The sequence below is a fragment of the Calliopsis andreniformis genome, chromosome 11, assembly GCF_051401765.1.
Source record: "Calliopsis andreniformis isolate RMS-2024a chromosome 11, iyCalAndr_principal, whole genome shotgun sequence".
In the NCBI taxonomy this organism is placed as follows: Eukaryota; Metazoa; Arthropoda; class Insecta; order Hymenoptera; family Andrenidae; genus Calliopsis; species Calliopsis andreniformis.
In genome coordinates, this window is record NC_135072.1 from 1,286,142 (window position 1) to 1,298,096 (window position 11,955).

The window sequence follows — 11,955 nt, forward strand, 5'->3', positions numbered from 1 at the left end:
TCAATCCTGAATCCTCAATCCTGAATCCTCAATCCTGAATCCTCAACCTTCGGACCTCAGTCCTCAACAGTCAGTTGTCAATTCTCAATCCTCAATAGAATATCATCAATTCACAGTTTTCAATACTCTATACTGAATCTGTAATCATTAAATCTCTATCCACAAACATCAATTCTCATCAATCAAACCTCAACACTCAGTCCACAATCCTCAATCCTCAATCCTCAATCCTCAATCCTCAATTCTCAATCTTCAATCCTCAATACTCAATCATGAACCCTCAATCCTCAATCCTCAATCCTCAATCCTCAATCCTCAACCCTGAATCGTCAGTCTTCAAACCTCAATACTCAATCTTCAATCCTCAATCCTCAATCCTCAATCCTCAATCCTCAATCCTCATCCTTCAATCCTCAATACCCAACCCTCAATCTTCAATCCTCAATCCTCAATCCTCAATCTTCAATCCTCAATACTCAATCTTCAGTCCTCAATCCTCTATCCTCAGTCCTCAGTCCTCATTCTTCAATCCTCAATACCCAATCCTCAATCTTCAATCCTCAAACCTCAATCCTCAATTCTCAATCCTCAATCCTCAATTCTCAATCCTCAATCCTCAATCCTCAATCCTCTATCCTCAATACCCAATCCTCAATCCTCAATCCTCAATCTTCAATCCTCAATACTCAATGTTCAGTCCTCAATTCTCAATCCTCAATCCTCAATCCTCAGACCTCAAACATCAATACTGAACCCTCAGTCCTTGACCTCAATCCACAACACTCAACCTTCAATCCTCAATCTTCAATACTCAATACTCAATCTTCAATACTCAATCCTCAATCCTCAGTCCTCAACCCTCAATTCTGAATCCTCAATCCTGAATCCTCAATCTACAGCCCACAGTCCTGAACAATCAGGTGACAATCCGCAATCCTCAATAGAATATCCTCAATTCACAGTTTTCAATACTCAATACTCAATCTGCAATCATCAATCCTCAATCTTCAATCCTCAATACTCAATCTTTAATCCTCAATCCTCAATCCTCAATCATCAATCCTCAATCTTCAATCCTCAATACTCATTCTTTAATCCTCAATCCTCAAACCTCAATCCTCAATTCTCAATCCTCAATCCCCAATACTCAATCCTCAATCCTCAATCCTCAGTCATCAATCCTCAATCTTCAGTACTCAATCCTCAATCCTCAATCCTCAATCCTCAATCCTCAATCCACAATCCTCAATCCTCTATCCTCAATCCTCAATCCTCAATCCTCAATCCTAAATCTTCAATCCTCAATACTCAATCTTCAATCCTCAATCCTCTATCCTCAAACCTCAGTCCTCATTCTTCAATCCTCAATACCCAATCCTCAATCTTCAATCCTCAAACCTCAATCCTCAATTCTCAATCCTCAATCCTCAATCCTCAATCCTCAATCCTCAATACCCAATCCTCAGTCCTCAGTCCTCAATCTTCAGTCCTCAATACTCAATCTTCAGTCCTCAATTCTCAATCCTCAATCCTCAATACTCAGACCTTAAACATCAATACTGAACCCTCAGTCCTTGACCTCAATCCACAACACTCAATCCTCAATCCTCAATCTTCAATCATCAATATTCAATATTCAGTCCTCAATCCTCAATCCTCAATACTCAATCCTCAATTCTCAATCTTCAATCCTCAATACTCAATCTGTAATCCTCAATCCTCAATCCTCAATCTTCAATCCTCAATCCCCAATCCTCGATCCTCAATCCTCAATCCTCAATCATCAATCCTCAACCTTCAATACTCAATCCTCAATACTCAATCCTCAATCCTCAATCCTCAATCCTCAATCATCAATCCTCAATCTTCAATCCTCAATACTCAATCTTTAATCCTCAATCCTCAATCCTCAATCTTCAATCTTCAATCCTCAATCCGCAATCCTCAATCCTCAATCCTCAATCCTCAATCCTCAGTCCTCAATCCTCAATCTTCAATCCTCAATACTCAATCTTCAATCCTCAATCCTCAATCCTCAACCCCCAGACCTCATTCTTCAATCCTCCATAACCAATCCTCAATCTTCAATCCTCAATCCTCAGTCCTCAATCCTCAATCCTCAATTCTCAATTTTCAATTCTCAATACTCAATCTTAAATCCTGAATCCTCAATCCTCAATCTTCAATCCTCAATCCTCAATACTCAAGCCTCAACCCTCAATCCTCAATCCTCAATCCTCAGACCTGAAACATCAATACTCAACCCTCAGTCCTCGTCCTCAATCCACAACCCTCAATCCTCAATACTCAATCTTCAATTATCAATATTCAATCCTCAGTCGTCAATCGTCATCCTCAACACTCAATCCTCAATCCTCAATGTTCAGTCAGCAATACGCAATCCTCAATCTTCAATCCTCAATCCTCAATCCTCAATCCTCAATCCTCAATCCTCAATCCTCAGTCCTCAGTCCTCAAACCTCAATCCTGAATCCTCAATCCTGAATCCTCAACCTTCGGACCTCAGTCCTCAACAATCAGTTGTCAATTCTCAATCCTCAATAGAATATCATCAATTCACAGTTTTCAATACTCTATACTGAATCTGTAACCTTTAAATCTCTATCCACAAACATCAATTCTCATCAATCAAACCTCAACACTCATTCCACAATCCTCAATCCTCAATCCTCAATCCTCAATCCTCAATCCTCAATCCTCAATTCTCAATCTTCAATCCTCAATACTCAATCATGAATCCTAAATCCTCAATCCTCAATCCTCAATCCTCAATCCTCAACCCTCAATCGTCAGTCTTCAAACCTCAATACTCAATCTTCAATCCTCAATCCTCAATCCTCAATCCTCAATCCTCAATCCTCAATCCTCAATCCTCGGTCCTCAAACCACAATCCTGAATCCTCAATCCTGAATCCTCAATCTTCAGCCCTCAGTCTTCAACAATCAGTTGTCAATCCTCAATCCTCAGTAGAATATCCTCAGTTCAGAGTTTTCCATACGCAATGCTCAATCTGCAATCTTCAAATCTCTATCCGCAAACATCAATTCTCATCACTCAACCCTCAACACTCAGACCCAAATCCTCAATATTCAATCCTCAATCCTCAACCCTCAATCCTCAATCCTCAATCCTCAATACCCAATCCTCAATCCTCAATCATCAATCTTCAATCCTCAATACTCAATCTTCAGTCCTCAATTCTCAATCCTCAATCCTCAATCCTCAGACCTCAAACATCAATACTGAACCCTCAGTCCTTGACCTCAATCCACAACACTCAATACTCAATCCTCAATCCTCAATCTTCATTCCTCAATCCTCAATCCTCAATCCTCAATCCACATTCTTCAATCCTCAATACCCAATCCTCAATCGTCAATCCTCAATCTTCAATCCTCAATACTCAATTTTTAATCCTCAATCCTCAATACTCAATCCTCAATCCCCAATCCTCTATCCTCAATTCTCAGTCCTCATTCTTCAATCCTCAATACCCAATCCTCAATCTTCAATCCTCAAACCTCAATCCTCAATTCTGAATACTCAATCCTCAATCCTCAAACCTCAATCCTCAATACCCAATCCTCAATCCTGAATCATCAATCTTCAATCCTCAATACTCAATCTTCAGTCCTCAATTCTCAATCCTCAATCCTCAATCCTCAGACCTCAAACATCAATACTGAACCCTCAGTCCTTGACCTCAATCCACAACACTCAATCCTCAATCCTCAATCCTCAATCTTCAATCATCAATATTCAATATTCAGTCCTCAATCCTCAATCCTCAATCCTCAATCCTCAATCCTCAATGTTCAATCCGCAATACCCAATCTTCAATCTTGAATCCTCAATCCTCAATCCTCAATCCCCAATCCTCAATCCTCAATCCTCAGTCCTCAAACCTCAATCCTGATTCCTCAATCCTGAATCCTCAATCTTCAGACCTCAGGCCTCAACAATCAGTTGTAAATTCTCAATCCTCAATAGAATATCATCAATTCACAGTTTCCAATACTCATTACTCAATCTGCAATCTTTAAATCTCTATCCACAAACACCAATTCTCATCACTCAACCGTCAACACTCAGTCCCCAATCATCAATATTCAATCGTCAATCCTCAATCCTCAATCCTCAATCCTCAATCTTCAATCCTCAATACTCAATCTTCAATCCTCAATCATCAATCCTCAATCCTTAATCCTCAATCTTCAATCCTCAATACTCAATCTTCAATCCTCAATCATCAATCCTCAATCCTCAATCCTCAATCCTCAATCCTCAATCTTCAATCCTCAATCCTCAATCCTCAATCCTCAATCCTCAATCCTCAATCCTCAATCCTCAATTCTCAATATTCAATCCTCAATACTCAATCATGAATCCTCAATCCTCAATCCTCAATCCTCAATCCTCAATCCTCAACCCTCAATCGTCAGTCTTCAAACCTCAATACTCAATCTTCAATCCTCAATCCTCAATCCTCAACCCTCAATCCTCATCCTTCAATCCTCAATACCCAATCCTCAATCTTCAATCCTCAATCCTCAATCCTCAATCTTCAATACTCAATACTCAATCTTCAGTCCTCAATCCTCTATCCTCAATCCTCAGTCCTCATTCTTCATTCCTCAATACCCAATCCTCAATCTTCAATCCTCAAACCTCAATCCTCAATTCTCAATCCTCAATCCTCAATCCTCAATCCTCAATCCTCAATACCCAATCCTCAATCCTCAATCCTCAATCTTCAATCCTCAATACTCAATCTTCAGTCCTCAATTCTCAATCCTCAATCCTCAATCCTCAGACCTCAAACATCAATACTGAACCCTCAGTCCTTGACCTCAATCCACAACACTCAATCCTCAATCCTCAATCTTCAATCATGAATATTCAATATTCAATCCTCAATCCTCAATCCTCAATCCTCAATCCTCAATCCTCAATGTTCAATCCGCAATACCCAATCCTCAATCTTCAATACTCAATCCTCAATCCTCAATCCCCAATCCTCAATCCTCGATCCTCAGTCCTCAAACCTCAATCCTGAATCCTCAATCCTGAATCCTCAATATTCAGACCTCAGTCCTCAACAATCAGTTGTCTATTCTCAATCCTCAATAGAATATCATCAATTCACAGTTTCCAATACTCAATACTCAATCTGCTATCTTTAAATGTCTATCCACAAACACCAATTCTCATCACTCAACCCTCAACACTCAGTCCCCAATCCTCAATATTCAATCCTCAATCCTCAATCCTCAATCCTCAATCCTCCATCTTCAATCCTCAATACTCAATCTTCAATTCTCAATCATCAATCCTCAATCCTCAATCCTCAATCCTCAATCCTCAATCCTCAATCTTCAATCCTCAATACTCAATCTTCAATACTCAATCCTCAATCCTCAATCCTCAATCCTCAGTCCTTATTCTTCAATCCTCAATACCCAATCCTCAATCTTCAACCCTCAGCCCTCAATCGTCAATTCTCAATCCTCAATCCTCAGTCCTCAGTCCTTAAACCTCAATTCTCAACCCTCAGCCCTCATCCTCAATCCTCAATACTCAATCATCAATCCTCAATCTTCAATCCTCAATACTCAACCTTCAATCCTCAATCCTCTATCCTCAGTCCTCAAACCTCAATTCTGAATCCTCAATCCTGAATCCTCAACCTTCAGCCCTCAGTCCTGAACAGTCAGGTGACAATCCTCAATCCTCAATAGAATATCCTCAATTCACAGTTCTCAATACTCAATACTCAATTTGCAATCTTCAAATCTCTATCCACAAACATCAATTCTCATCACTCAACCCTCAACACTCAGTAGTCAATGTTCAATCCCCAATCCTCAATTCTCAATCTTCAACCCTCAATACTCAATCTTTAATCCTCAATCCTCAATCCTCAATCTTCAATCCTCATTCTTCAATCATCAATAGTCAATCCTCAATCCTCAATCCTCAATCCTCAATCCTCAATCCTCAATCCTCAATCCTAAATATTCAATCCTCAATACTCAATCTTCAATCCTCAATCCTCAATCCTCAATCCTCAATCCTCAGTCCTCATTGTTCAATCCTCAATCCTCATTCATCAATCCTTAATCTTCAATCCTCAATACACAATCCTTAATCCTCAATCCACAATCCTCAATCTTCAATCTTCAATCCTCAATCCGCAATCCTCAATCCACATTCTTCAATCCTCAATCTTCAATACTCAATCCTCAATCCTCCATCCTCAATCCTCAATCCTCAATCCTCAATCATCAATCCTCAATCTTCAAACCTCAATACTCAATCTTTTATCCTCAATCCTCAATCCTCAATCTTCAATCTTCAATCCTCAATCCGCAATCCTCAATCCTCAATCCTCAATCCTCAATCCTCAATCCTCAATCTTCAATCCTCAATCCTCAATACTCAATCCTCAACCCTGAATCCTCAATCCTCAATCCTCAGACCTCAGGCATCAATACTCAACCCTCAGTCCTCGTCCTCAATCCACAACCCTCAATCCTCAATACTCAATCTTCAATTATCAATATTCAATCTTCAGTCGTCAATCCTCAATCCTCAACACTCAATCCTCAATCCTCAATGTTCAGACAGCAATACGCAATCCTCAATCTTCAATCATCAATCCTCAATCCTCAATCCTCAATCCTCAATCCTCAATCCTCAATACTCAGTCCTCAAACCTCAATCCTGAAACCTCAATCCTGAATCCTCAACCTTCGGACCTCAGTCCTCAACAATCAGTTGTCAATTCTCAATCCTCAATAGAATATCATCAGTTCACAGTTTTCAATACTCTATACTGAATCTGTAATCTTTAAATCTCTATCCACAAACATCAATTCTCATCAATCAAACCTCAACACTCAGTCCACAATCCTCAATCCTCAATCCTCAATCCTCAATCCTCAATCCTCAATCCTCAATTCTCAATCTTCAATCCTCAATACTCAATCATGAATCCTCAATCCTCAATCCTCAATCCTCAATCCTCAATCCTCAACCCTCAATCGTCAGTCTTCAAACCTCAATACTCAATCTTCAATCCTCAATCCTCAATCCTCAATCCTCAATCCTCATCCTTCAATCCTCAATACCCAATCCTCAATCTTCAATCCTCAATCCTCAATCCTCAATCTTCAATACTCAATACTCAATCTTCAGTCCTCAATCCTCTATCCTCAATCCTCAGTCCTCATTCTTCATTCCTCAATACCCAATCCTCAATCTTCAATCCTCAAACCTCAATCCTCAATTCTCAATCCTCAATCCTCAATCCTCAATCCTCAATCCTCAATACCCAATCCTCAATCCTCAATCCTCAATCTTCAATCCTCAATACTCAATCTTCAGTCCTCAATTCTCAATCCTCAATCCTCAATCCTCAGACCTCAAACATCAATACTGAACCCTCAGTCCTTGACCTCAATCCACAACACTCAATCCTCAATCCTCAATCTTCAATCATGAATATTCAATATTCAATCCTCAATCCTCAATCCTCAATCCTCAATCCTCAATCCTCAATGTTCAATCCGCAATACCCAATCCTCAATCTTCAATACTCAATCCTCAATCCTCAATCCTCAATCCCCAATCCTCAATCCTCAATCCTCAGTCCTCAAACCTCAATCCTGAATCCTCAATCCTGAATCCTCAATATTCAGACCTCAGTCCTCAACAATCAGTTGTCTATTCTCAATCCTCAATAGAATATCATCAATTCACAGTTTCCAATACTCAATACTCAATCTGCTATCTTTAAATGTCTATCCACAAACACCAATTCTCATCACTCAACCCTCAACACTCAGTCCCCAATCCTCAATATTCAATCCTCAATCCTCAATCCTCAATCCTCAATCCTCCATCTTCAATCCTCAATACTCAATCTTCAATTCTCAATCATCAATCCTCAATCCTCAATCCTCAATCCTCAATCCTCAATCCTCAATCTTCAATCCTCAATACTCAATCTTCAATACTCAATCCTCAATCCTCAATCCTCAATCCTCAGTCCTTATTCTTCAATCCTCAATACCCAATCCTCAATCTTCAACCCTCAGCCCTCAATCGTCAATTCTCAATCCTCAATCCTCAGTCCTCAGTCCTTAAACCTCAATTCTCAACCCTCAGCCCTCATCCTCAATCCTCAATACTCAATCATCAATCCTCAATCTTCAATCCTCAATACTCAACCTTCAATCCTCAATCCTCTATCCTCAGTCCTCAAACCTCAATTCTGAATCCTCAATCCTGAATCCTCAACCTTCAGCCCTCAGTCCTGAACAGTCAGGTGACAATCCTCAATCCTCAATAGAATATCCTCAATTCACAGTTCTCAATACTCAATACTCAATCTGCAATCTTCAAATCTCTATCCACAAACATCAATTCTCATCACTCAACCCTCAACACTCAGTAGTCAATGTTCAATCCCCAATCCTCAATTCTCAATCTTCAACCCTCAATACTCAATCTTTAATCCTCAATCCTCAATCCTCAATCTTCAATCCTCATTCTTCAACCATCAATCCTCAATCCTCAATCCTCAATCCTCAATCCTCAATCCTCAATCCTCAATCCTAAATATTCAATCCTCAATACTCAATCTTCAATCCTCAGTCCTCAATCCTCAATCCTCAATCCTCAGTCCTCATTCTTCAATCCTCAATCCTCAATCATCAATCCTTAATCTTCAATCCTCAATACACAATCCTTAATCCTCAATCCACAATCCTCAATCTTCAATCTTCAATCCTCAATCCGCAATCCTCAGACCTCAAACATCAATACTCAACCCTCAGTCCTCGTCCTCAATCCACAACCCTCAATCCTCAATCCTCAATCTTCAATTATCATTATTCAATCTTCAGTCGTCAATCCTCAATCCTCAACACTCAATCCTCAATCCTCAATGTTCAGTCAGCAATACGCAATCCTCAATCTTCAATCCTCAATCCTCAATCCTCAATCCTCAATCCTCAATCCTCAATCCTCAATACTCAGTCCTCAAACCTCAATCCTGAAACCTCAATCCTGAATCCTCAACCTTCGGACCTCAGTCCTCAACAATCAGTTGTCAATTCTCAATCCTCAATAGAATGTCATCAATTCACAGTTTTCAATACTCTATACTGAATCTGTAATCTTTAAATCTCTATCCACAAACATCAATTCTCATCAATCAAACCTCAACACTCAGTCCACAATCCTCAATCCTCAATCCTCAATCCTCAATCCTCAATCCTCAATCCTCAATTCTCAATCTTCAATCCTCAATACTCAATCATGAATCCTCAATCCTCAATCCTCTATCCTCAATCCTCAATCCTCAACCCTCAATCGTCAGTCTTCAAACCTCAATACTCAATCTTCAATCCTCAATCCTCAATCCTCAATCCTCAATCCTCATCCTTCAATCCTCAATACCCAATCCTCAATCTTCAATCCTCAATCCTCAATCCTCAATCTTCAATCCTCAATACTCAATCTTCAGTCCTCAATCCTCTATCCTCAATCCTCAGTCCTCATTCTACATTCCTCAGTACCCAATCCTCAATCTTCAATCCTCAAACCTCAATCCTCAATTCTCAATCCTCAATCCTCAAACCTCAATCCTCAATCCTCAATACCCAATCCTCAATCCTCAATACTCAATCTTCAATCCTCAATACTCAACCTTCAGTCCTCAATTCTCAATCCTCAATCCTCAATCCTCAGACCTCAAACATCAATACTGAACCCTCAGTCCTTGACCTCAATCCACAACACTCGATCCTCAATCCTCAACCTTCAATCATGAATATTCAATATTCAATCCTCAATCCTCAATCCTCAATCCTCAATCCTCAATCCTCAATGTTCAATCCGCAATACCCAATCTTCAATCCTCAATCCTCAATCTTCAATCCGCAATCCTCAATCCTCAATCCTCAGTCCTCAAACCACAATCCTGAATCCTCAATCCTGAATCCTCAATATTCAGACCTCAGTCCTCAACAATCAGTTGTCAATTCTCAATCCTCAATAGAATATCATCAATTCACAGTTTCCAATACTCAATACTCAATCTGCTATCTTTAAATGTCTATCCACAAACACCAATTCTCATCACTCAACCCTCAACACTCAGTCCCCAATCCTCAATATTCAATCCTCAATCCTCAATCCTCAATCCTCAATCCTCCATCTTCAATCCTCAATACTCAATCTTCAATTCTCAATCATCAATTCTCAATCCTCAATCCTCAATCCTCAATCCTCAATCCTCAATCATCAATCCTCAATACTCAATCTTCAATACTCAATCCTCAATCCTCAAACCTCAATCCTCAGTCCTTATTCTTCAATCCTCAATACCCAATCCTCAATCTTCAATCCTCAGCCCTCAATCGTCAATTCTCAATCCTCAATCCTCAGTCCTCAGTCCTTAAACCTCTATTCTCAACCCTCAGCCCTCATCCTCAATCCTCAATACTCAATCATCAATCCTCAATCTTCAATCCTCAATACTCAACCTTCAATCCTCAATCCTCTATCCTCAGTCCTCAAACCTCAATTCTGAATCCTCAATCCTGAATCCTCAACCTTCAGCCCTCAGTCCTGAACAGTCAGGTGACAATCCTCAATCCTCAATAGAATATCCTCAATTCACAGTTCTCAATACTCAATACTCAATCTGCAATCTTCAAATCTCTATCCACAAACATCAATTCTCATTACTCAACCCTCAACACTCAGTCCTCAATGTTCAATCCCCAATCCTCAATTCTCAATCTTCAACCCTCAATACTCAATCTTTAATCCTCAATCCTCAATCCTCAATCTTCAATCCTCATTCTTCAATCATCAATCCTCAATCCTCAATCCTCAATCCTCAATCCTCAATCCTAAATCCTCAATCCTCAATCCTAAATATTCAATCCTCAATACTCAATCTTCAATCCTCAATCCTCAATCCTCAATCCTCAATCCTCAGTCCTCATTCTTCAATCCTCAATCCTCAATCATCAATCCTTAATCTTCAATCCTCAATACACAATCCTTAATCCTCAATCCACAATCCTCAATCTTCAACCTTCAATCCTCAATCCGCAATCCTCAGACCTCAAACATCAATACTCAACCCTCAGTCCCCGTCCTCAATCCACAACCCTCAATCCTCAATCCTCAATCTTCAATCATCAATATTCAATCTTCAATCCTCAATCCTCGATCCTGAATCCTCAGTCCTGAATCCTCAATCTTCAGACCTCAGTCCTCAACAATCAGTTGTCAATTCTCCATCCTCAATCCTCAATCCTCAGTCCTTATTCTTCAATACTCAATACCCAATCCTCAATCTTCAATCCTCAGCCCTCAATCGTCAGTTCTCAATCCTCAATCCTCAGTCCTCAGTCCTTAAACCTCAATCCTCAACCCTCAGCCCTCATCCTCAATCCTCAATACTCAATCCTCAATCCTCAATCTTCAATCCTCAATACTCAATCTTCAATCCTCAATCCTGAATCCTCAGTCCTCAAACCTCCATTCTGAATCCTCAATCCTGAATGCTCAACCTTCAGCCCTCAGTCCTGAACAATCAGGTGACAATCCTCAATCCTCAATAGAATATCCTCAATTCACAGTTTTCAATACTCAATACTCAATCTGCAATCTTCAAATCTCTATCCACAAACATCAATTCTCATCACTCAACCCTCAACACTCAGTCCTCAATGTTCAATCCTCAATCCTCAATTCTCAATCTTCAACCCTCAATACTCAATCTTTAATCCTCAATCCTCAATCCTCAATCTTCAATCCTCATTCTTCAATCATCAATCCTCAATTCTCAATCCTCAATCCTCAATCCTCAATCCTCAATCCTCAATCCTCAATCCTAAATATTCAATCCT